The sequence below is a fragment of the Hyperolius riggenbachi genome, chromosome 2 (genome assembly GCF_040937935.1).
Source record: "Hyperolius riggenbachi isolate aHypRig1 chromosome 2, aHypRig1.pri, whole genome shotgun sequence".
Lineage (NCBI taxonomy): Eukaryota > Metazoa > Chordata > Amphibia > Anura > Hyperoliidae > Hyperolius > Hyperolius riggenbachi.
Window position 1 is genome coordinate 107044356 of NC_090647.1, and position 22363 is coordinate 107066718.

The 22363-nt window shown below is 43.7% G+C and overlaps 1 long non-coding RNA gene across 1 annotated transcript in view; it reads right to left on the minus strand.

The window, feature by feature from the left end:
* The window catches only part of LOC137544007 (uncharacterized), a 91713-nt gene that overhangs the window by 56812 nt on the left and 12538 nt on the right, over positions 1–22363 (minus strand). Inside the window, exon 2 of the long non-coding RNA XR_011025697.1 lies at positions 7710–7803. This is a non-coding gene — a long non-coding RNA (uncharacterized lncRNA). The remainder of the gene's footprint in view (positions 1–7709; positions 7804–22363) is intronic.

Consider the following 22363-nt stretch of genomic DNA (forward strand, 5'->3'; position numbering starts at 1 on the left):
GGCAACTAGGGATGGCCAATTAGATGCAAATACAGGTGAAACTTGAAAAATTAAAATATTGTGCAAAAGTCCATTTATTTCAGTAATTCAACTTAAAAGGTGAAACTAATATTTGAAATAGACTTATTACAGGCAAAGAAAGATATTTCAAGCTATTATTTGTTATAATGTTGAGGATTATGGCTTACAGCTTATGAGAAAACCCAAATCTCAATCGATTAGAATATTGTGAAAAGGTTCAATATTCTAGGCTAAAAGTGTCAGACTCTAATCAGCTAATAAATCCAAAACACCTGCAAAGGGTCCCTGTTTCATATATCAGTTTCACCTTTAGGCTACTTTCACACCAAGACGTTGCGTTTTAGGGGACGTTATGGTCGCATAACGTGCCCCTAACGCAACGCCTGGTGCTCTTGGATGTGGACTTCGGAGCGAGCCACGTTGTGCAGCTCACTCTGGCGTCTGTGATGCCGTGATGCGTACTCTTGGATGCATGCGGCATCACGTGGTCCCGCCAGCAAATCGCCGCACAGAGCGGCCGCTCCAGGAAGTAAACACGCACGTCACACCGTGCAGTGAATATTAATTAGCCATGTGCCTGGCCGAGGAGGAGGAGGGAAGAACTCCTCCTCCAACGCTACTGAGCATGTGCGCACAGTCTAACGCATAACGCACAGCATGCAGCACTTTCAACTTACGTGCTGCGTTACAATGTAACGCAACGTGGGCACTGTGAACAGCCCATTGATTAATCATTGCTGTGAGTTGGGATGCGTTACAGGCTGCACTAACGTGCGCCTGTAACGTCTTGCTGTGAAAGCAGCCTAAAAGTTGAATTACTGAAATAAATGGACTTTTGCATGATATTCTAAATTTTCAAGTTTCACCTAAACTGATGCAACCTGGCCCGGGCCAAGGCAGAAGCGAGAGAGGCTCCAGCCTCAGGGCGCAGTGTAGGAGGGGCGCAAAACTCACTCAGCTAACATTCCCCTATTGTGTTTGAAGCAGAGAGAAATAAGAAAAGGGGATACATTGCAGTGACTGCAAACCAGATAACTAGAGATTAAGGTGTTGGGGGCCCTGGGGCACCACTTGGTCTAATAGCAATCAGTGTGTGACGGCTGGGGTGGGAGGGATGGAGGGGCGCACTTTGGTGTCTCAGTCTTGGTTGCTGGAGGACCTTGTCCCGGCTCTGGATGCAACATGTATCCCCTTTAATGTTGCAAGACAAGCTGTCTTGTGAGCATATAGGATTCAGTCTAATGCTGCGCACACGCAGCTCGATTTTGCGGCTCGATTCTCCCGCTCAATCGTTTCGCCGCTCGATTCCGCAGTCAATTCTCTTATCTTCCGCTAATTTTTCTTATCTTTTTCCATTCACTTCAATCTAGAAACGAGCGGCGAAACAATCGGGCAGGAGATCGGACATTATCTATCGAGCCATCTTAATGGCTCAAAATCGAGCCGTGTATTCCCAGCATAACGAAGGCTCAAAGCTTACTCTTATTTATCTCTAAGTAAGCCAATAAATGGTATCATCCTGATTCAAAACTTCTTGCTATTTCTGATGGCTAACACGGTATAATATTCTACTGTTTCTCCTAAGCGTTGTGATTTGAAAAGCTCTTGCTAATGTAATGCTATGTGTGTGTTCTCACCTGAGTTATGTGATTTAATAAAAATCACTCGTAGCATTGCACAAGGAAAAACTTTATAAATCACAATTGCTAAAAAAATCTCTTGCAGTTTGAACCAGCCATAAGGGCTGGAACCCGCTAAGCTGTGTGCACAACACAAAAAATAAAGACAACACTGCCCGAAGCAATTAGTGCTAAAGCCATGGACCTGTAGGAACCCATAATGCAAGAAAAAGCGTCCATCTAGGCAATCAATAATATGAATCACACCATAGTATAATGAAAAATCAGTATCAAAGTTTATTCAGGACTTGTCCCTTTAAAAGTTAAAATCAATTAAAACACCGTAACACACAGACTGACAAGTAGAAACTACAAATAGGTGCTAATACAGGTTTACACCCAGGGGCAGGCGGACAGTAGACCACCGGCTTTGCAGGTCTGGGTGAGACTTAGGCCTCAATTCACGGAGCTTTATCAAACACTTTATCAAACGTTTGATAATTTACCTCATGGGTAAAATCTAATTTTGAATTCACTAAGGTGTTATATATTTATTGAACGTTTTATCGGTAAAACATTCGATAAATATATAACACCTTAGTGAATTCAAAATTAGATTTTACCCATGAGGTAAATTATCAAACGTTTGATAAAGTGTTTGATAAAGCTCCGTGAATTGAGGCCAAATTTACCATTCATATGCGCAGCGAATTGATGCATAATTATGGAAGGTGTATTACATGAGATATACGACATATGTAATGGCATTGTACCCACACTTACAGTGTAAACCTGTATCAGCACCTATTTGTAGTTTCTACTTGTCAGTCTGTGTGTTACGGTGTTTTAATTGATTTTAACTTTTAAAGGGACAAGTCCTGAATAAACTTTGATACTGATTTTTCTTTATACTATGGTGTTGGCGATTTTGATTCATATTATTGATTGCCTAAGATGGACGCTTTTTCTTGCATTGCAGCGCTGTGTGCAGTGATTCATAGTGTGATTAGACGCGGGGTACAGTAAACTGTACAGTGCTTCCGATTTGCATTTTTTACCAATAAACTTTATTATACTTATCACGTGTATTTAGCTTCTGTTCATAGCCCTGCCCCCTAAAGGAATAGGTCATAGGTACTTCTCTAGGACCAATCAAAGAAGCGCCTGTGATCTCTTCTGCTAGGGGGCGGGGCTACAGACAGATATCCAGACACCTGCTAAGTATAATTAATTTTATTTAAATTTTCAATCGCTTAACCCCCAAATTGCTGCAAAATCGCTTTTCAAATCGATTTTGTAGCGCTCCTATACACCGTATTGAGCTCAAATGCTCTCAAAATGCTGCTGGTTCAGCTGGGACGATCAAAATCAAGTTAATTTGGTAGGCCCAATGCCAAGCTACATCCAATTTGCATGAAATTTGCATGCAAAACGGAGCTATATGCATCTCACTGACCATCTTACCTAATACACTGCTTGCCCCCCCCCAAAAAATGTCACATGCTCTAATATTTTGTTGGACCTCCTTAAGCTTTGATTACAGCATACATTCACCGTGGTAACATTTCAATGAACTTCTGCAATGTCATAACACTTATTTCCATCCAGAGTTGCATTCATATTTATAAAACGAGATGAGAGAGTTAGGGATTGATTCACAAACCGGTGCTAACTGTTAGCACGCTGTGAAAAGTGTGAAATTCCGCGTGATACCGGTTATCGCGAGCAAAAATTCGCGTTTGCGTGTTAACGCAAATTTTTCACGCGTTCATGCGATAAATTCATTATTATCGCGAGAACGCGTGAAAAATTTGCGTTAACGCGCGAACGCGAATTTCTGCGCACAATAACCGGTTTGTCGCACGAAACCCGGTTTTCACACAAAAAGGCACGAAAAGTCGTGCTAACAGTTAGCACCGTTTTGTGAATCAAGCCCTTAGAGTGCTACGCAAATTCTTCTCCAGCACATCCCAAAGATTCTCTTTAGGATTGAGGTCTGGACTCTGAGTTAACCAATCCATTTGTAAAAATGATGTCTTACGATGAAACCTTATAAGAGCAACACTACTATAGATAGAGCTATGATCCCATGCATCATCTTATGCCCTGGAATCTACACATGATAATGTGTCTGAATGGGCTGAAAATATAATGAACACACTAAGAAAAGTTGCCCACTGAACAGACTATTGTATGAAAGTCCACAACTCATCACAGCTAAATTGTAAAGCTATAAAATATATTTATTGTGGACATATCCAAACACAAAATAAGTTAAAAAATAATATTAAAACCACCTTCTTAATCCAAACGTAATTGGAAATCTCAAATGCAGCAAGTCAATAAAGTGTTACAGTGTAATAAAGTGATAAACAGTGCTGAATTGCACGACCTAATAAATAACAATATGTTGTGACTTTCATACAACTTTATGTTGTGACTTTCATACATGTTCAGTGGGCAACTTTTCTTAGTGTGTTCATTATGATGAAACCTATCATCCTAGAATATCCCTGTGCCATCAGCAAACAAGAATTTACTGATGAGCATGGGCGTATCAATGGGGAGGGGCTAAGGGGGCCCATCACTCTCTCTCCCCTTTTATTTATTTAACCACCCTGGCGTTCTATTAAGATCGCCAGGGCGGCTGCGGGAGGGTTTTTTTTTTATAAAAAAAAAACGATTTCATGCAGCCAACTGAAAGTTGGCTGCATGAAAGCCCACTAGAGGGCGCTCCCGACGCATTCTTCTGATTGCCTCCGGCAATCAAAAGTAACAAGGAAGGCTGCAATGAGCAGCCTTCCTTGTTTGGCTTTCCTCGTCGCCATGGCGACGAGCGGAGTGACGTCATGGACGTCAGCCGACGTCCTGGCGTCAGCCGCCTCCGATCCAGCCCTTAGCGCTGGTCGGAACTATTTGTTCCGGCTGCGTAGGGCTCGGGCGGCTGGGGGGACCCTCTTTCGCCGCTGCACGCGGCGGATCGCCGCAGAGCGGCGGCGATCAGGTAGCACACGCGGCTGGCAAAGTGCTGGCTGCGTGTGCTCCTCTTTATTTCATCAAAATCGGCCCAGCAGGGCCTGAGCGGCAGCCATCGGCGGTGTTGGACGAGCTGAGCTCGTCCATACACCTAAGATGGTTAAGTATTTATATAGCGCAAACATATTACGCAGCGCTATACAGAATATAATGGCCTCAATTCACTAAGCTTATCTCCTGTCTTCCTAGAGTTGTTACCATGGTGATAAGGCATGTAGTATTCAGGCAACATTTTACCTCAGGCAAACCTAAAGTTAACTCTTCTATCTTTGGCCTCAATTCACTAAGATCATGCTGGAGATAATAAGGCAAGAGAAAACTTACCTCCACACAGTGAGAGAGTTATCTTATCTCTTCATTCCTTAAGTTACCTCCTCTGTAGTTAATTTACCCCCTCTGTAGTTAAGTTACCTCCTCTGTAGTTAATTTACCTCCTCTGTAGTTATTTTCACATGCAGCTAATTAACAGCTTGGCCTCAATTCACTAAGATCATGATGGAGATAATAAAGCAAGAGAAAACTTACCTCCACACAGTAAGAGAGTTATCTTATCTCTTCATTCCTTAAGTTTCCTCCTCTGTAGTTAATTTACCTCCTCTGTAGTTAATTTACCTCCTCTGTAGTTATTTTCACACGCAGTTACCGGTAATTAACAGCCTGTCTTTAGCTGTGGAGTTATTTTAAGGATTGGAGAGTTAACTTAAAGACAGAAGAGTTAACTTTAGTTTTGCCTTAAGGTAAAATATTTCCTGAATACGACATGCCTTATCACCATGGTAACAACTCTAGAAACGTTATTAAAGACAGGAGATAAGCTTAGTGAATTGAGGCCCTTGGCCTCAATTCACTAAGCTTATCTCCTGTCTTTAATAACTTTTCTAGAGTCAGGCAAACCTAAAGTTAACTCTTCTGTCTTTAAGTTAACTCTTTAATCCTTAAAATAACTCCAGAGTTAAAGACAGGCTGTTCATTAACTGTGTGTGAAGATAACTACAGAAGAGGTAACTTAACTACAGAGGAGGTAACTTAACTACAGAGGAGGTAAATTAACTACAGAGGAGGTAAATTAACTACAAAAGAGGTAACGTAATGAATGAAGAGATAAGATAACTCTCTTACTGTGTGGAGATAAGTTTTCTCTTGCCTTATTATCTCCAGCATGATCTTAGTGAATTGAGGCCCTTGTCTTTAACTCTGGAGTTATTTTAAAGGGAATGTCCAAGCAAAATAAAAAAATGAGTTTCACTTACCTGGGTCTTCTACCAGCCCCATGCAGCCATCCTGTGCCCTCATAGTCACTCACTGCTGCTCCAGTCCCCCGCTGGCAGCTTTCTGACCTCGGAGGTCGGCGGGACGCATTGCGTACATTTTTACGCATTCCCGCTAGTGCAGGAACATTAACACATACATTTTTACGCATTACTGGTTTAATGCGTACATTTTTACGCATTAAACCAGTAATGCGTAAAAATGTATGTGTTAATGTTCCTGCACTAGCGGGAATGCGTAAAAATGTACGCAATGCGTCCCGCCGACCTCCGAGGTCAGAAAGCTGCCAGCGGGGGACTGGAGCAGCAGTGAGTGACTACGAGGGCACAGGATGGCTGCATGGGGCTGGTAGAAGCCCCAGGTAAGTGAAACTCATTTTTTAATTTTGCTTGAACCTTCCCTTTAAGGATTGGAGAGTTAACTTAAAGACAGTTAAAGAGTTAACTTTAGGTTTGCCTGAGGTAAAATGTTTCCTGAATACTACATGACTTATCACCATGGTAACAACTCTAGAAGAGTTAAGAGTAAAGTTAACTCTTCTGTCTTTAAGTTAACTCTTTAATCCTTAAAATAACTCCAGAGTTAAAGACAGGCTGTTCATTAACTGTGTGTGAAGATAACTACAGAAGAGGTAACTTAACTACAGAAGAGGTAACTTAACTACAGGGGGGGTAAATTAACTACAGAGGAGGTAAATTAACTACAGAGGAGGTAACGTAAGGAATGAAAAGATAAGATAACTCTCTCACTGTGTGAGGTAAGTTTTCTCTTGCCTTATTATCTCCAGCATGATCTTAGTGAATTGAGGCCATTGGCCTCAATTCACTAAGATCCTGCTGGAGATAATAAGGCAAGAGAAAACTTACCTCCACACATCGATTAAGGTGTAGAGATACATTTTCACAGTGAGAGAGTTATCTTATCTCTTCAGTCCTTAAGTTACCTCCTCTGTAGTTATTTTCATATGCAGTTCTGGAGTTATTTTAAGGATTGAAAAGTTAACTTTAGAGATCTCACCTTAACTTAAAGACAGAAGAGTTAACTTTAGGTTAGCCTGAGGTAAAATGTTTCCTGAATACTACATGCTTTATCACCATGGTGATAACTATAGAAACGTTATTAAAGACAGGAGATAAGCTTAGTAAATTGAGGCCATTGTCTTGTCCCTTAACTGTCCCTCAGAGGAACTCACAATCTAATCCCTACCTTAGTCATATGTCTATGTATGTATCGTGTAGTGTATATATTGTTGTCTAGGGCCAATTTTAAGGTGAAGCCAATTAACCTATCAGTATGTTTTTGGGATGTGGGAGGAAACCAGAGTGCCCGGAGGAAACCCACACAGAAACGGGGAGAACATACAAACTCCTTGCAGATGTTGCCCTAGCTGGGATTTTAACCGGGAACCCAGCGCTGCAAGGCGAGAGCGCTAACCACTACGCCACCGTGCTGCCCATGAGGCATGAACTTACTTATGCCACCGCAGCTCCGCTTCCTCCTCCGTTACCACGCACCAGTGTTCCTCCATAAGGCCCTATATGTCATGGAGGAAAGCAGGCGCATGCTGCAAAGTGAAGAGGATGGAGCAGGGACACGGCTATGTAAGTATGTGAAGGTTGCATGCAGGCCTTTAACAGAGCTGTAGGCAGAGTCTCTTGTAGGCTACAGTATCAATGTACTCAGTTATTCATCACTGTAACAGATTTGACATTAATATTTGATAGGCAGAGTCGAGTTACCTGGTTGAGTGTCAGTAATACTCACCACAAAGACTAATAATCACCAGTGTTGTGTGCTGATCTGTTGTGTTGTTACAGCGCTAATACGTTTGTGTTCTCCAGAGGGACGCTATAGTGACCTGCATGCAAACAAACCATTAATCAGCTCGTATTTTTTTGCTTCTACTTACCCTTTCTTTACATATAATATTATATATTGGGTAATAACATTCTGATGACTGTACAGTTTTATGCATAAACACAACTTGTGAAATGTAAATTGTGTTACAATTGATGTCCTAGACCAGGCTTGTGTATTTTTGATGCATGTGGTGTGAAATAAATCATAATTTGCCATGCACAGACTTTTCTGCATTACACATAAACCATTGTTTATTTTTTATTACCTGACTTTCTAGGTTGGCAGAACTGCCTCCATGTGGGAATGTCAGATGCTGCTTGGTTTGACTGTATAGCAGTCTGCCCAGACCTTTTCCCCTTATCTCATCATCACTCTCAGGAGATAATCAGGGACAGAACACATGCAAGTTTCCAGTTAAAGCAAAGCTATGACAACAAATGTGTGTGTGTGTGTGCGTGCGTGTGTGTGTGTTCCCAGATCCCCTTTGATGTCATACACAATTCTAAATGAGTTCACTGTACTATTTATTACGCATTAAAAAAAAGGTTTTGTATGAAAATGTTAAATAAAATGGCATACACCATGGGCCACTTAAATAGTACACCACGGGCTATTTATAAAGTGGTTCCTTATAAAGTGGCATAGTCTATGAGCTATTTATAAAGCGGCATACACCATGGGCCATTTATAAAGTGGCATAGTCTATGGGCAATTTATGAAGTGGTATACACCATGGGCTATTTATAAAGTGGCATACACTATGGACCCCTTATAAAGCGGCATACACCATGAACCCCTTATAAAGCGGCATACGCCATGGACCATTTAATAAAGTGGCATACACTATGGACCCCTTATAAAGCGGCATACACCATGAACCCCTTATAAAGCGGCATACGCCATGGACCATTTAATAAAGTGGCATACACTATGGACCCCTTATAAAGCGGCATACACCATGAACCCCTTATAAAGCGGCATACGCCATGGACCATTTAATAAAGTGGCATACACTATGGACCCCTTATAAAGCGGCATACACCATGAACCCCTTATAAAGCGGCATACGCCATGGACCATTTATAAAGTGGCATACACTATGGACCCCTTATAAAGCGGCATACACCATGGGCTATTTATAAAGTGGCATACACTATGGACCCCTTATAAAGCGGCATACACCATGGGCTATTTATAAAGTGGCATACACTATGGACCCCTTATAAAGTGGCATAGTCTATACAATAATAATAATACAATAACATTTCTATAGTGCTTTTCTCCAATAGGACTCAAAGCGCTTAGGCTCTCTCAGATTTAGTAATTCGTAGTAGGATGGGCCATTTATGAAGTGGCAAACACCATGGGTCATTTGTAAAGTGGATTACTCAATAGTCCCCTTATAAAGTGGCATAGTCTATGGGCCATTTATAAAGTGGCATACACCATGGACCCCTTATAAAACGTCAGATGCTGCTTGGTTTGACTGTATAGCAGTCTGAGAGCTGCCCAGACCTTTTCCCTTATCTCATCACCACTCTCAGGAGATAATCAGGGACAGAACACATGCAAGTTTCCAGCTAAAGCAAAGCTATGACAACAAACATGTGTGTGCGTGCGTGCGTGCGTGCGTGCGTTCCCAGATCCCCTTTGATGTCATACACAATTCTAAATCAGTTCACTGTACTATTTATTACGCATTCAAATATACTCTATGGGTTCCTTATAAAGTGGCATATGAGCTATTTATAAAGTGGCATACACCATGAGCCATTTATAAAGTGGCATACACCATGAGCCATTTATAAAGTGGCACACACCATGGGCCATTTATAAAGTGGCATAGTCTATGAGCTATTTATAAAGTGGCATACACCATGGGCTGTTTATAAAGTGGCATACACCATGGGCCATTTATAAAGTGGCATAGTCTATGAGCTATTTATAAAGTGGCATACACCATGGGCCTTTATAAAGTGGCATACACCATGGGCCATTTATAAAGTGGCATAGTCTATGAGCTATATATAAAGTGGCCTACACCATGAGCTATTTATAAAGTGGCATACACCATGGGCCATTTATAAAGTGGATTACACCATAGTCCCTTTATAAAGTGGCATACACCATAGGCTATTTATAAAGTGGCATACACCATGGGCCATTTATAAAGTGGCATACACCATGAGCCATTTATAAAGCAGCATACACCATGGGCCATTTATAAAGCGGCATACACCATGGGCCATTTATAAAGTGGCATACACCATGGGCCATTTATAAAGCGGCATACACCATGGGCTATTTATAAAGCGGCATACACCATGAGCCATTTATAAAGCGGCATACACCATGAGCCATTTATAAAGCGGCATACACCATGAGCCATTTATAAAGCGGCATACACTATGGGCCATTTATAAAGCGGCATACACCATGAGCCATTTATAAAGCGGCATACACTATGGGCCATTTATAAAGTGGCATACACAGTGGGCCATTAATAAAGCGGCATACACCATGGGCCATTTATAAAGTGGCATACACCATAGGCTATTTATAAAGTGGCATACACCATGAGCCATTTATAAAGCGACATACACCATGGGCCATTTATAAAGTGGCATACACCATAGGCTATTTATAAAGCGGCATACACCATGGGCCATTTATAAAGTGGCATACACCATAGGCTATTTATAAAGCGGCATACACCATGGGCCATTTATAAAGTGGCATACACCATAGGCTATTTATAAAGTGGCATACACCATGGGCCATTTATGAAGCGGCATACACCATGGGCCATTTATAAAGTGGCATACACCATGAGCCATTTATAAAGCAGCATACACCATGGGCCATTTATAAAGTGGCATACACAGTGGGCCATTAATAAAGCGGCATACACCATGGGCCATTTATAAAGTGGCACACACCATGAGCCATTTATAAAGCAGCATACACCATGGGCCATTTATAAAGTGGCATACACCATGGGCCATTTATAAAGTGGCATACACCATGGGCCATTTATAAAGTGGCATAGTCTATGAGCTATTTATAAAGTGGCATACACCATGGGCCTTTATAAAGTGGCATACACCATGGGCTATTTATAAAGTGGCATACACCATGGGCTATTTATAAAGTGGCATACACCATGGGCTATTTATAAAGTGGCATACACCATGGGCTATTTATAAAGTGGCATACACCATGGGCCATTTATAAAGCGGCATACACCATGAGCTATTTATAAAGTGGCATACACCATGAGCTATTTATAAAGTGGCATACACCATGGGCTATTTATAAAGCGGCATACACCATGGGCCATTTATAAAGCGGCATACACCATGAGCTATTTATAAAAAGGCATACACCATGGGCTATTTATAAAGTGGCATACACCATGGACCCCTTATAAAGTGGCATACATCATGTGTTATTTATAAAATGGCATACACCATTTATAAAGTGGCATACACCATGCATCCCTTTAAAAAGTGGGATACGCCATAGGCCATTTGTATTAGGCTGGTCACCATTTCATAAATATGGTTCCAAAGTACCTATAAAAGCCAGCAGCTAATGAGAATTAACAGTAATTATTTATATAAAATAATTACACTTTTTTTCCTTCACACTTACAGAAGTGGTGATCAGCTTAAAGGAATACTGTAGGGGGGTCGGGGTAAAATGAGTTGAACTTACATGGGGCTTCTAACGGTCCCCCGCAGACATTCTGTGTTGGCGCAGCCACTCACTGATGCTCCGGCCCCGCCTCCGGTTCACTCCTGGAATTTCTGACTTTAAAGTCAGAAAACCACTCCGCCTGCGTTGCCGTGTCCTCGATCCCGCTGATGTCATCAAGAGCGCACAGCGCAGGCCCAGTATGGTCTGTGTCTGCGCAGTACACTCCTGGTGACATCAGCAGGAGCGAGGACATGGGCGTGCAGGCGCAGTGGTTTTCTGACTTTAAAGTCAGAAGTTCCAGAAGTGAACTGGAGGCGGGGCCGGAGCATCGGTGAGTGGCTGCGCCAACACAGGATGTCTGCGGGGGACCATTAGAAGCCCCGGGTAAGTTCAGCACATTTTCCCCCGACCCCCCTACAGTATCCCTTTAAAAACTGCCACTTTTCTATAAATGTGGAGACCATTAAAAAAAAAATAACGGCAAACAGGCAGCTTCACCTTTTACAAATAGGTCTTATAGAGCTAACACTCATAAGAAATGAGGAAAATTTTGTGACGCAGTAAGTGTGATGTATGATGGAGTGCAGTGCAGGCCGGCATGCATGTGTTGAATGATGGGAATCCCAGTGACGTACTTCCTGTCCAGTAGGTCGGGCCTATGCATCTCCTGCGGTGGGCTCTACTGCCACAAGAGAATTGCACCGCACGAGAGTAAAACCAGTCTAAAATATTACCCCTTCCTTTTTGAGCTGGGCTTTAATGCTCAATAACGGTGCATTATTTAGTTTGTGAGGATAATTACGTGACTGTGGTAGGGACATAATTCTCCAGCCATGTTTCTACCTGCAGGCATTAGAAAATATTACTAGTCTAGTCCTTTGTTGTTTGTTTTCCAGAAGCTGTTCCATAGGCTGCATGGCACATCAGTATAACGAGCTGTTCTCAACTGCAAAACTTGTAAGCAATGTCTCTCATTTGATAATCCCATTGATTGTGGACTGTTCTAGCATTGATTGTGAGCTGTGCCATCATTGCTCTTTCTGAATAATGGCATCATCTGAGCCGCCAGCAAGTGGAGGAGCAGAGCATACAAACTGTGTGCTGGAGGAGGAGGAGGGAGGTTTGCTGTTGGACTGTTCACAATGGGGCTGATTTAACAAATAAAAAAAGTCTAGGTCGAAAATGTCTTTATTTCAGATGACCAATCAGATCCCAGTAGATACTTTCCTAGTGTAAATTAAATCATGAAATAAAACATGGAATACCCAGGAGGCTCATGGTGACCCAGGACCACTCGGAAAGTTCAAGGGGGTAAAAGAGAAAAAATTGTCATCTCACTAAATAGTGATGCTAAATATAGTTTTGCCTTCTTAAAGCGGACCTGAACTCAGAACTTCCTCTCTGCTCTAAACAATAAGCAACTGCATAATAACATTTAAAGAAAAACATTTCATTGTTACAGCCTATAGAGCTCCTAGACAGATGCTGCAGTGTAGTTACTTCCTGTTTTGTAGGAGCACAGAAAGGGTTAATCTACAATGTTTATATACTTGCTCACAACTTGGCAGACAGCTGAGAGATCAAATTACACTGGCTAATTACTTGCAGATAAGGGAGAATTAGACTGTTCTCTATAAATACACACAGGGTGGATTTCTCTGTTTTCCTTCTCTCTTGTGCATGAGTTCAGGTCCTCTTTAAACGGGAAGGCATTTGTGACAATTAAGCTTTAGGTGTACTCAAACTCCAGCTCGGGTACAAAATGAGATGCTAATCTAAAGAGAGGGAAGCCTGAGGATCAGATTGAGGCTTCACTCAGTGCTCTAATGTCCCTCCTCGCTGAGCACTGCCCCCTGGAAGATTGTCGACAAGGCATTGTCGCCAATCAGTGTTCTCCCCAGGCTTTTTTTTGTGACCACCCGGTTATCATCGGCTCGCCTCCTCCTCCGCCTCTAATGCTGTATGCAGGGTTTGCGCAGAGAAGCGCTGAACCTGCATTCTCCCCCATCCGGCTACTTTTTCATGCCACACGGCTGGAAAACATTTCCAGGGAGAAAACTGCCAATCATATCAAGTCCTCGCACCTCCTCTCCATCAGCACGGCCGCGCATGTGCAGTAACCTAAAGCCACTCACGTACGAGTGGCTCTGTGCTGCATGGCCGCGCTCATAACAGGAGAGGAGGGTGGCCCCGATATAAGGGGAGGCTGCGCTGAGTAAGTGGGTACATCGGAGTGTGGAGGGAAGACTCAATATGATCATGAGGCATCCCTCTCTTTAGGCAAATATCTCTTTTTGAACCCGAGCTTTGGGTTCCCTTTAAGAGAGCAACTGTGGTTTCCCATGATGCATCACTCCCAAATAGGCAATTATCTCTAAGCCTTGAAAGAAAGGAAAACAATCAGAAAAATCTGATTGATTACTGTGATGAAAGAAAGTGTTTGATTGGTTGCCTTGGGCAACATAGATAATCACGAAGGGATTCAATCACATAGTCCCCTCTCAGTGAGGCTACGTTTCCACTGTAGCGTGACATTTTCGCCCGCAAAAAATCGTATAAGATTTTTCTGATTGGGAAAAATTTGCATGTAAATTTGTACGCGTTTTATGCGAATTTTCGTACGTGAAAATTCGTAGTAGTTAAATATGCATAATCTGCCTAGTAACAGCTTAGTCATGAATGCTGACAACTTCCCGTAATCATGAATCTAATGCGAATTTTCGGGCAAGTAACGTGAAAATTCGCATTGCCTATACAAAGCATTGTACGCGAATCGTACGCGATGTCCGAAAAAATGATTCAGGACCTCAGATTTTTTCACGCGTATGAACGCTAACGAAAATTCGCATAGAATGGAAACAGCCCCATTCACCACCATTAGTTGCAAAATCAATGCAAATTTTCTGAGAGAGAAATCTGACACAAAACGCGCAAGTGGAAACCTAGCCTCAATGATCAGAGATGGATCTATCTATCTGATCACATCGACCAGTGTATGGCCACCTTAGGCCTCTTGCACACTGCAAGTGATTCCGATTCAGATTCCGCTTTTTAATCAGTTTTTACATCCGATTCAGATTCCGATTTGCAGTTTGCTCCCTGCACACTGCAAATCGGAATCTGAATCGGATGTAAAAACTGATTAAAAAGCGGAATCGGAATCACTTGCAGTGTGCAAGAGGCCTAAGAACGTCTTCTATCTATCTATCTATCTATCTATCTATCTATCTATCTATCGTTTAATATGATTACATATTTGCTAAGCAAATTGCCCATTTCCACTAACCGTAAATAGCCCACACACACACGCAGGAGCGTTTTTGTTAATGCCTTCAGATATCATTGGAATGCTCTGTATTTTAATTACCAGTGATTTCTGTGCACTAACTACCTTATTGTGCAGATTTATCTTCGGTTTAGCACCTATATTATCCTTGAAATAGGTGGGTTAGTTGCCTCATTAAAATGACAGAGTGTTTCTTTGCACATGTAATTATACATGCATTTTCCAAGCACGATTGTATTCTGACATAACAGCGAGGAAGAAGCCTCTAAAGTGCATCATGTCTGCGTACAAATGTAATACATGATCAGCTCATGGTAATAGTTACAGCATCACAGCTTGATAACTGCTCTCTCTTTGGTTTAAAGCCATTTGGATTTCATACTGCTGGTAATGGGTCCCTTCTGTGCACAACACAGAGCAGGAACGCATCACAATGGCATCATAAATTATAGGCAACGCAGCATGGTGACTTTAGGGTTTACAGTGACACCTTCCACTATCAATGATAATCTATAGTGCAAGCTGTTATATTAAACCTCACGGAAAGTGGAGCTGATTAAATCACTGCCTCTCTGAGGGGAAGATACTAAGGAAAGTGTGATGCTTTGGCAAGGCGCCTTCAGCTGACATTTCTACCGCTTCCGTATAGCATACACCTTAAATTATTTAACAGGCTGAGCTAAATATTAACAAAAGATCTAGCAGGATAACACACAGCCTAGGCCATAAGGGGCTGACTGCCTCTTATTTACCTGGCAATGTCTCCTGTTGTACATGTGAGTCCTGCTGCTGAATTTCCTGGGTATGCGATTGGCTGAATTGGCCCAGTTCAACCAATCACTTGGCTGCAGCATCGTCAGGACAGGGCATAATATGCTTTACCTACATACAAACCACCTGAGCAAAACTAAGCTGGCCAGGCCCCCTGAAAAAAACCTTGTGATGCATGTCACATGACATGTGATGCTTGTCACATGACATGCAAGGATGGAAGCCGCAAGGAGTTACACTGTATGGCGCAGCTGAAAAGGGGAGTGAAGAGGGTGTGTCCCTAGCTCCACTGACAGGTAATGTATGACGTTGTGTGATGTTTCAGTTTACACTGCCTTGCTCTGCATCTCACACAGAAGATAGGGGCCCCTTAGCCCTCCGCGAGCAGAGCTGGCTATGCACCCAGGTGAAGCTCTGTGTGCCATACTGCTGGCTGGATTTGCATGGAGCTTGCATTGGTGAAAACTCTACAGAGATCAAGTAACAGATAACACTGAGTTCAGGTATTTGCGATAATTCATGTTTACCCACAATTATCGCAAACACCTTCTGTTTTAAGAAGGCAAACCACACTCAGCGTTTCTTTTTAGTAGGAGGGCTTTTCGGTATCTTTTAGTCCCCCATACTTTTCTAGTGGTTTTGGGTCACCCCGAGCTGCTTGGTTATTCTGTTGTACTGGTCCAGGCATGGGCAAACTTGGCCTTCCAGCTGTTACGGAACTACAAGTCCCACAATGCATTGCAGGAGTTTGACAGCCACAGTCATGACTAATAAAGGCAAATGCATTGTGGGACTTGTAGTTCCATAACAGCTGGAGGGCCGAGTTTGCCCATGCCTGCACTGGTCCAAGCTCTATCCCATACAGCCATATCAATCCCTGCCATGCACTGAGGAGGACCAAAAGTCCAAAACAGGCTGTCTGCATGTTGGATTGATGTGGCTCTGTAATTGTTAAAGCTATAGGCTTGCTATACACCAGCGGTTCTGGATGTAAGCCTGGCTTCATGGGCATAAAGAGATAATTTGCATATTCAGTAGCGGTGCATTGTGGGTAACCACAGATGTTCACTTAAAATTTGAATTATTGCAAATACCTTCTTTTTTAAGAAGGAAAAGCACACTAAGCATTGCTTTTTAGTAGGAGGACTTTTCAGTCTCTTTTAGTCCCCTATACTTTCCTTGTGGTTTTGGGTCTACCTGAGCTGCTTGGTTACTCTGTTGTTCTTTGCTATTAATGTTCTATTCCTTATCAATACTTCACCTACAATTCATTATACATTATACTTCATTATACTGCTCTGTGTTCATTATGCAGCCTGGAGCTTCACCCTGCATTGCAAGCACTCCAATCTCATCAGAAAAGTTTCTGCTGTAATAAATATTATCTCAGTCATCCTGGATCTATTTTGCCATTGCCAACAGAAGGCAGCTTGTCATCACCCCCCCCCCCCCCCATATTCCTGCTCCTCACTGATTGGCTGGGGGCAGTTCAGTGTGAAGCTGCTGAAACCTGATCCATGGTTGTGTCCACATGTTTACAAAGCAAGCTAGTTATGACAGAGCAGATTCTAGGAGAAAAAAAAGTAGTAAGGGAGGAAATGACATCAGGGTTGGCTTTAGTCAGAGGGAATCAAGATGTCAAATGCCAGGAACAGAATTCTCTTTATTTACTATATAAAATTTCCTGAAGTCAAAATGTGGACAGTACAATACATGTGTTATGTAAGTAGAACGAGTAGTTATCTACGTATATATGTGTTTTTTCTTCCTGACATAGTATGGCTGATCCTGCTGCTTTCAGATATCTGTTGAACTGGAAAGCATAACAACAATGTGCTGGATCAGTGTAGGGCAATGCAACTAGGGTGGGCTAGATGAGCATGCATGCTGCTTCCTATGGAGAGAAATTACACTGGACCTTCCCTTGTAACACAATGCAACATTGATCTGCCAAGAAATTCAAGCCTGGAAGACCTTCAATTCCCCAAGCAGGGTTAGTCCAAGATGACAGTGGAGACCACAAACAGCTGGATGGCCCAATTTCAGATCACAGCTTATAACCACATACAAGCTTCATCATCCTTCCACATGTTGTGATTAACTTGAGAAAGCAGCTAAAATACCACCACACACATAAAGATTTCATCACTTCGACTAAATCCCCCCAAGACTTCCTAAGTGTCACACAATTAATAAATACATTTTCTGTTAGGTTCTGTTTAAGTTTATTGATCAACGGTTTGATCCTATATCCTGTAAATTATCAATAAATAAATAAAACACCAAAATTAGATTCATCAAATTTTTACTTTTGTTTTAAATCCATTGCACCTGAATGTTTGAAGTGATCCTTTTGGTAAATCATTCCAATGCTTCAGTCCTGGAACATATCCGCAGCCAACCTTTCAAACAACCATTTTTTTCTGTTCATTGATTCAAAGGTACATGGGCCTCAATTCACTAATATTATGCTGGAGATAATAAGGCAAGAGAAAAAAACTTACCTCCACACAGTGAGAGAGTTATCTTATCTCTTTATTCCTTAAGTTACCTCCTCTGTAGTTATTTTCACACGCAGTTAATTAACAGCCTGTCTTTAACTTTAGAATTCTGGAGTTCTTTTAAGGATTGAAGAGTTAACGTAAAGACAGAAGAGTTAACTTTAGGTTTGCCTGAGGTAAAATGTTTCCTGCACACTACATGCCTCGTCACCATGGTGATCACTCTAGAAACGTTATTAAAGACAGGAGATAAACTTAGTGAATTGAGGCCATGTTCACTTAAAGAGAGCCAGAGGTGGGCTCATAAAATAAAAAAAAGTAGGCTACTTGATCCAGGGGGCTGAGCGGATCAAGTATCCTCAAGAACTGCTGCTCCCCGCTGCTCCTGCGGGCTGCATAGGCCCACTTTCACTTTTGTGACCTCTGGGTCACGATGTTGCAAGGAGAGACTGTGTGTCTCTCACCAACTTGCAGGGAGGCGGGGGAGCGGCAGGAGGCGCGGCTCTGAGAGAGCATTGCACTGTCCACGTTTTGATTTTAGTGATTTTTCTACAGTAAAAAAAGAGAAAATCCTTCTTAGTATTTCCCATTTTAACTGTGGCTATTTTGAAGCCGATACTGATATAATTTACTCCCTTACTCTCCTCTGCCTGATTGTGTATGCACTACCGCCCTTCACAATAGAAAGTGCATTGTCTCAGCATGAGAAATATTGACCAATCAGAGAGGAACAGAGGGAAAGATGCTTCAGCCAATCAGGCTGTATTAGTTAAGTCTGAGGGGAAATAGAGAAGCAAAAAAGGACAACCCAGCATGCCCTGCAACTTCCTTTTTGTGTACCAAATTTTGTGTGTACCAAATAAGACTCAGGTAAACTGGGGAATGATCATTTATCAACAAGAAAAGTAATAGTAATTTTTTTTGGGACTGCCTGCTTAGCATCCTTATTACTTGTTTACTAGATAAAAATAAAGAATTGATTTTTGATTTTATGCCCAACAGTTACACTTTAAAGCCTGCTTGCTGACTTCCAATTGATCACGCCTCATTCCCTCCCTTCTGATGACTCATACTGTCTTCAGAGAGCTGACAGCATGAGTCATCAGGGAGAGGTGACCATTGATCACTTGGGGCTTAGCAAGGTGGTCATAAACTTAGCAATGTTTCCTATCGATATCTGGCAGATTCAATCACTCTGATCCAACCTGCTAGTATTCGATGCTGCAAACGATTTCCCATTTTCAGCTGAAATTGATCAAATTAGTTAATCACGCCACATGGAAGATATCTCTTGATTGGAATGCGCAATTCAATTATGTGACAACTGACAATCAGAGCTTACAGTCATACACCGATCCGCCAGTGTGTGTTTTCTTTCCATCCCTGCCGGGCGCTCCTCGATGTGTCTTCATTCCTGGGGTGCCTGTGTAGGGTGACGAACGCTAGAGGCCGAACACTAAAAGGCCTCGAGTTGTAATATGAGGTACATGTCACGGTGCCTCTAGTGTTTATCATGTGACACAGGGGAGACACAGGGTGGAACGACCGCCCGGCGGTAGATGAGAAGGCATGAACTGGCGAATAGGTGAGTGAAAACTCTGCTGCCTGCACTCAGCACAGCCTGGGGGGGAAGGATATAGATCGGGGGCCGGGTCTGGCAGACAGTGCGCAGCCCCACAGATATTCAATAGATTTCATGCTGAGATCTATTGAAAATCTGTGTCTTAGGCGAAGGAGTCGATCCCTCTCAGATCAGATCAGATTGTTGAAGGATCTGATGGTTGAGTCTGGTGACCATCTATTAGCGTATGGTCACCTTTACTGAGCAATTTTAACTGCAGGATTTTTTCACGTGGCTGGGTAAGCCTGAAAAATCTGTGCTGTTATTAAACACTTCTGTTTCAGGATATAATAGTGGATCCACTACATGGTCACTTTATTTTCATTCTATAAGCTCAATAAAAATATTAGCGCTTTGTAAAAGTTCTACAACATTGTGATAATGTACAGAATACAGTGGCCTGCAGTTTACAGTATTTACAGTAGTTGCAGTATGAACTTCCTATTAGCTGAATTGCCCTTTGCGTTCATTGAATAAGCTAGTATAGTTCTAATCCTTCATGTGAAGTTTTGGCAGCTCCGCTGTGTACCTAGGCCGTCCACATTGTAACACGTGCTAGTGCCTCTGACAGTGGAAGTGTTAATCTAATAAAACAACTGTGGATTTGAAAGTAAAAAGTCCGATGAAAATATTCTGATTTACTACTTAGTGAAAAGTGTAAGAAGGCCTGTTTATGGCGGCAGTGTTTTCATAGCACACAGCAGGCCACTCGCATGTGTTATTTAACGCCGTCCTCAAATTAAGTAGCATATAGATAAATATAATTGCAGGCTAAATTTCCATACCCAAACTGGTCTTCTGGGACATATAAGCAGGGAAATATTTTCCTAGTAGGATTATTTGTGGGGAAGGAGCAGAATAAATCCTTTTGGATCAAGAGATGTATGAAGCAATTGTGGCTGGTGGCTTGGGATTTTTTGAAGCTTCTTCTCATGCCAAGTACCGGAGGATGGGCAAGCTGGAGGACTGGAAAAGGGAAATGTGCAAGAAGATGCTATCAGTTTCCAAAACAAATGCCCTGCAAGAAAAATGTGATGTAATGCTTAGTGTGTGGCAGAATTAGTAGGCTTTCATGCTTTCCTCATTTCAAGTAAATGGGATGTCCAATGCTGCTACAGTCACTATCCAGTGTCCTACTCAGGGCCGGCCCGCCCATGAGGCGGGGTGAGGCGGGTTCCTCAGGCGGCAGGAAGTGGAGGGGCGGCACCAGGCATTAAGAGGAAGTGTCTGCTCCTGGTTCTTGCCACCCTCTGGAGAGACTGGACTGGTCACTGGAGTGTCACTGTGCTACCTACCGGTTACCGCCGCCGCCCGCCTGGGCGCCTCAAGTACTGCAGTGAAGACTCCTTGCCTGGTAGTGGCAGCACGCAGCACACCGAATCGGTGAGTGACCCTGGCCTGCCTGCCTGTGTGCACAGTGACGCGGCGCCAGCCCTGCCACTTGCGTGACGCCCACCCACCATGCAGGACTTCCGAGTCCGAGGCGAGCTCTGCCGCCTACTAGGCCTCTGTGAGGCTGTCCTGGCTGCACCGCTGCGCTGCCTCTGCTCCGCCTGCAGAATTCGGGACGGAAGTAACTGGAGGAGTCACGCTGCCTCCGCCCGCTGCCCGCCATGATAGTCACGGTCACTGAGTGCTTCCGCCCGTGACAATGATGAGCCCGCCGTTGTCCCCCGGCCTTGCCCGCCCAGCGAGAGATGGAGGAGCAAGCTCGCTGCCCTCTGCCCGCCGGCACAAGATGGATGCTGGCTCGTGCCCGACGCCTGGCCTGCCCTCCGCCATCGTCGTTGCCGGACCCCACCATCCCCGGTGAGTCACTTTGCTGCGGCTGCCCCAGGCTCTGGCTGCTCTTCACGGTGGGGTCGGGTCGGGTCGGATTCCTTTTTTGTATTTTAATGTTATGTAATGTAGTCAGACTGACTGGTGGAGGAGGTGGTATATTTATTTAGAAGGGGTGGGGAGGAGGGTAAGGGTGCCTGTGGGTGGGGAGGAGGGTGAGGATGGCCGTGGGTGGGGAGGAGGATGATAGTGCCCGTGGGTGGGGAGGAGGGTAAGGGTGCCCGTGGGTGGTGAGGAGGATGAGGGTGCCCATGGGTGGTGAGGAGGATGAGGGTGCCCGTGGGTGGTGAGGAGGATGAGGGTGCCCGTGGGTGGTGAGGAGGATGAGGATGGCCGTGGCTGGGGAGGAGGATGAGGATGACCGTGGCTGGGGAGGAGGATGAGGGTGCCCGTGGCTGGGGAGGAGGATGAGGTTGCCCGTGGCTGGGGAGGAGGGTGAGGGTGCCCGTGGGTGGGGAGGAGGGTGAGGATGAATGACCGTGGGTGGGGAGGAGGGTAAGGGTGCCTGTGGGTGGTGAGGAGGGTGAGGATGAATGACCATGGCTGGGGAGGAGGGTAAGGGTGCCCGTGGGTGGGGAGGAGGGTGAGGGTGCCTGTGGGTGGGGAGGAGGGTGAGGATGAATGACCGTGGGTGGGGAGGAGGATAAGGGTCCCGTGGGTGGGGAGGAGGGTGAGGATGAATGACCGTGGGTGGGGAGGAGTGTAAGGGTGCCCGTGGGTGAGGAGGAGGGTGAGGGTGCCCGTGGGTGGGGAGGAGAGTGAGGATGAATGACCATGGGTGGTGAGGAGGGTAAGGGTGCCTGTGGGTGGTGAGGATGGCCGGGGGTGGGGAGGAGGGTAA